We start from the raw sequence: 5,212 nt of genomic DNA, 5'->3' as shown, positions 1-5,212 counted from the left end.
AAAAAATGTGTTAGATGTTTGTGCTCGATTTGTACAATTTCATACACAGCGATAATTTTGTACTATTTGTAGAAATCGTGAATGTTTCCAGATCATGTGTTTTGCGTCACATAGCAGGCTTTTCTTATAAAAATCTAGCCTACTCTCTTAAAACTTGTTTAAATGGTGTATGGTAGGTGAGTTTGTAGTCAAGTATAACCTCTATAAATGAGACAGAGAGTGTAGTTTCCCTTTTTATTGAGACTATCTCTGAAAGTACTCACTCTGACCGAATAATAGTTATTTTTTAATATTTGTTAAAAATAAATCATTTCAAATTGATTTTTAAGATTAAGTGTCAGAAATTTATTAGTGTTTAGTATACTGACAAATTTCGTGTAGGGTTCAGTGCGTGTAAACGTATATTACAAACTATCGAAAATCGAAATACGATAAAGTTATGCTAAGTAACTCAAAAAAATAGCATGTGATTTAACATTGCATTGGTAAGACATCGTTTTGTATGAAATTTTGTATGATAAGATCTATCTATCCTTTCTGGAAACATTTTAAAATAAATAAATGAAAATAAAATGTTTAATAAATGAAAAAAAGCTGACTTGTGAAGTCACACAAAGTTTTGAGTGACAAAGATTTTTTATCGTTTTCGGATCAAAAAAGAAAAATGGAACCCTTATACAATTATGTACTTTCTTGTCAATCCGTTTATCAATTTGTCAATATTCTTTATTTCGGAAAAACCCTATACTCAAGTGTACTGTACCGTTCCTTGAAGCTGTAAAAAACCTTATTTCTAAGTAAATACAACATAGGTTAATTGAGTTGAAAAAAAATCTACACTCTCAAGGAAGTCAAAATTAATAGGGTACTTCCGGTTGACCTAAACTATGAAATTTGGAAAATAAATCGTATTAAACCATACATGATTATTAATATAGTTGTGAGAAAAAAAAATAGTAAAATATACACGTAACCTTCGGAGTTCGAGCCAGACTAGCATTATCCGGTTTTTTCAAGTTAAAAAATGCATAATGAAATCTTATTCAATACATAAATGTTTACATAATACCACATTGAGCAACTTTGTAACTGAAATAACCTCCATTCATAAAAGTTAATGGAAAAAATATATTATTATAGTTGTAATATATTGGTAGTAATATATTAATTTAATCGAGTTTTTTATTATAGTATTGTGTATTAAGCTTATAGTATTAAATCGTGTTTTTTCTGAAATAATTAATTCCAAAATGAATTGCTAAATTACAAATAAACAACAACATAGTTAATTCAAATCATATGATTAAATAACCATGTGACGATAAAGTGCACAAATTGTATTTTGTTCCTTAAGAATAAAATCTAGTTAAGTGATTGTAAGACACATACCGGTTTTTTACGACTCAAATTATAATCGCTATGTAACATATTTATGAAAAAATATTTTTTTAACCTTATAATATCTGAAATATAATTTCAAGTTATTTCTTAATGTATGCAAAAGTGAAAATACTTATGCCATAAAAATATTGATTTATTTATGTTCAATAATTGCCGAAATAAACAGTTTTTTGTGTCTCCTGTAAAGTAGATTAAAAACACATAGCGAAATTTGCACGCGCAGCGACGGTATAGTGCTTTTCTCAAACATACAATGAAATAAAAAAAAATGCTCTAAAGGACAATATTTTATAAAGAAAAGTTACTTTGCAGGCCTAGGCCTAAAAAATAATATGAAATCCCTTTACAGTCCTCTCGAGTTGTTGCGCCCAAAAAGCGATACTTCCCAGCCCATTTTAAGGAACGTAAAGACAATATTTCATTGCATGTTTGAGAAAAAAAGGTTTTTAAAGACAAGTGAGTGCAATGTATTATTTTTCAAAATGTCAATATCAATTTAGGTAGGTATGTTGTTAATGTCAATCGGCGGTTTGTGTGCAGCACATGATACGACATCAAATAGTTACGGTTACGAGAAAATTCCAGTTGTGTTATTCAAATTATCGAAGGAGTCACCTCGGAAACCAAAATTTAACTTTCTATCATCATCTGAGAAATCTAGTCTAATTATGACTTAGCAATTATTAGCTTTTTTTTTTACTCAATACTTTATTGCATAACATGTGTGTACACTTATTATATTAGGCTGACTGCAGTCTCAACATGAACTCTAGAAAATTATAATTGTTGTCAGTACCAGGCCAAGTTCGGTGCCAACTCGCGCGCCTAGGGTTCCAATCTTCAGATTCTGGAAAAACATATCCATAACAGCTACTGACTGGTTTCCATTCATCACGTTGGAACCACGGCACCCTAAAAAGGAGCATTCCATGAAAAAGTCTACCAATCTCCAGTACAAACGCGAATTTTCCCCAAATGGCTGTCAAAGGGGTTTTTTCTGAGGTAATGTGCAGAATTATGCACAAATAACCTAACCACAAAATTAAAATTTTGAAAAAACCCCCGACCGCGACATAGTGGACCGATTTTCATGAAACATGGCTAAGAACACTCCCGACTAACTCAGCTTTCAGACAAAAAAAAAACTAAATCAAAATCGGTTCATCCGTTCGAGAGCTACGATTACACAGACAGACACACACACAGACAGACAGAAAGACAGACAGACAGACACGTCAAACTTATAACACCCCGTCGTTCTTGCGTGGGGGGTTAAAAACGAAGTTTGGCGTTTAAAAATTGCATGCTTTAAACGCCGAAAAAAAATCGCAACGCACGAAACATGATGCGTTTGTACGGAACAGCTCGTGGAATGCTCCAATAGAAGTAAAATTGACTTTCCCCAGGATAGTTGGTGCCCTAAGCAAATAAACGTAAAGTTTCTCACGCTACACCAAATCGGCGGGCTTATTCCAAATTCAATCCGAACTTTTCCGTCGACGGTATTGGCTTGTTTATTTTCAGTAATTACGTCCCGAGCGAGTTGGGCACTGACTGAATATTCGCCCTATTTGTAGGAATACTATTATACAATATAGGGGATAGTTTTTATTTTATTTACAATAATCTTACTCTTTGTATATCCGTTGATCTATGACATGGGGTTCTTCAAGAAACAGGTACTTAGGGTTCTCAAAGGTCAGGAACGCATAAGTGACTACCCTGCTCTCTTGCTGCCTATAGCATAAAAAACAGCAACAATTTTCCTCCCGTGAGCGTTGTACAAGTCGACAGTGTATTGTGGATTCAACTGTGGTTTGGGCGATATAGGCTAGCAAGTAGCAACCTGTAACTGAAATATCACTTTATTTCAACCTCATTGCTAAGACTCGCGCTGAAACTTGAACAGTTGTATGTGCTCTGCCGACCCCTTTTGGGAGTAAAGAGTAAAGTTTATTATTTATTTATTAACTAAGATGTTTTTTTAGTTACATTTCGATAAAACTTTGAATAGATCTGGCAGGCAAGCATAGTCGCGCGATAAATGATAAAACATCAGGCCGTCCCTATCGCACTATTAGTAAGCGCTATAGGGACGGCCAGATGTTTTATCATTTATCGCGCGACCATACGTGCCTGCCTGGATCCATAAATGTAAAAAAATTAAAGCACAATTTTATCGTTCGTCTTCCAATGACCTAAGAAACTGCATGTTATTTATGTAGGTAACTTAATGTTTTTCGTTAGAAACCTACGGAAGCTTACTTAGAAGCTATAGCAAAATTTCTACCACATAAAATTTGCTTAGGAAAGATAAAAGGAAACTTTATAATTTAGTGTTCAACTTTGCAGTGCTGGCTGAATATTAGATGTGTTAGTGTGTTAGCTCCGTAGTATTACCTTCGTGTACTCTTGTTACGGCCATTTTAAAGTTACCTGATGGCACAAAATAGTACATTGTGCAACAAGGGAGGTAAGGGGGTCATTAAATATGAGTGTCGTGATACGAGTATTTAATATCCTTACCTCCTGAGTTACACACAATGTTTTTCATCACATTTGACAGAAAAATACAGAGGAAAAAATAAGGCAAAACCTTCAACGCAACGGTGGCGTTGCGACGTCCCAGTAGTGTATCTTCATCTATATCAGATTATTCATATTAAATCCATTGTTATTGATAACAAACACTTCTTGAACGAAAACAAACACGAAACTCCTGCATATCAATTTGTTTTTTATCATGCAGAAACGTCTGCGAGCGATATTATATATTTTTAAATTAAAGGAAAAATTCACACCTCCGGCAGGACTCGAACCTGCGACCTCTGGTCTTGCCGGGGCCATCGCGCTTCCATCTGCGCCACGGAGGCCTGCTGGATGTGTGCGAATTTATTCATGCCTTCCCTCAATTCTCAACCACCTTAGGTTGGCGTTATAGCAAACATCTACCCGTAAGAATAGATCTTAACAGGCACTGGAGTCGTAACAATGTGCTAACCCATACTAAACTTGTTTTTTATCATGCAGAAACGTCTGCGAGCGATATTACATATTTTTAAATTAAAGGAAAAATTCACACCTCCGGCAGGACTCGAACCTGCGACCTCTGAAGAGATCGAGAGAAGAAGTTAAGATCTATTCTTACGGGTAGATGTTTGCTATAACGCCACCCTAAGGCGGTTGAGAATTGAGGGAAGGCATGGATAAATTCGCGCACATCCAGCAGGCCTCCGTAGCGCAGTTGGAAGCGGGATGGCCCCAGCAAGGCCAGAGGTCGCAGGTTCGAGTCCTGCCGGAGGTGTGAATTTTTCCATTTTTCCTTTAATTTAAAAATATGTCCTGCATATAACTTAAATGCGATGTTCATAAAAGCATATAAATCATATCATTAAACTAAAATTTTACTTATTTTTCATTCATTTAAATATTTTGATCTGTTGTACTCTCCGTTGCTAGGCAACGGTGGGTGCCTCGAGTATGCACGCGGTCAAGCGCGAGTAGAGAGCATATTGTCATATTGTAAATTATGACGATTTATCTGAGTTAAATTTACGAAATAAATGCAAAGACCTTTAAACAGCAAATGTGATGAAAAATAATTGTATGAATTTGCTCATTGGAAAATATGCATCGCTTAACAATTAAACATGTTCAAACAGGATTGCCCAAAGTTAGTGTCGTGTGCATCGCCCGTAAATGTTATTTCTCGCTGGAAATAATTTGTGGCGTTGGGAAAATGGTTTAGACATGAAACAAGCAAATTGGAAAGATGAGGGCAAAATGTATATAAGGTGTTACCAAATTAGTC

At 35.1% G+C, this 5,212-nt stretch overlaps 1 non-coding gene across 1 annotated transcript; it reads left to right on the top strand.

Moving 5' to 3' along the window:
* Positions 1-4,630: 4,630 nt before the first annotated feature.
* Positions 4,631-4,705, top strand: Trnaa-agc. Its single transcript has one exon. It is a non-coding gene; the product is annotated as a tRNA-Ala (tRNA).
* Positions 4,706-5,212: the final 507 nt, after the last annotated feature.

This window comes from Leguminivora glycinivorella, chromosome 9 (genome assembly GCF_023078275.1).
Source record: "Leguminivora glycinivorella isolate SPB_JAAS2020 chromosome 9, LegGlyc_1.1, whole genome shotgun sequence".
Classification (NCBI taxonomy): Eukaryota; Metazoa; Arthropoda; class Insecta; order Lepidoptera; family Tortricidae; genus Leguminivora; species Leguminivora glycinivorella.
Note: the sequence above shows the minus strand (reverse complement) of the source record. Positions and strands in the feature narration are given on the sequence as shown.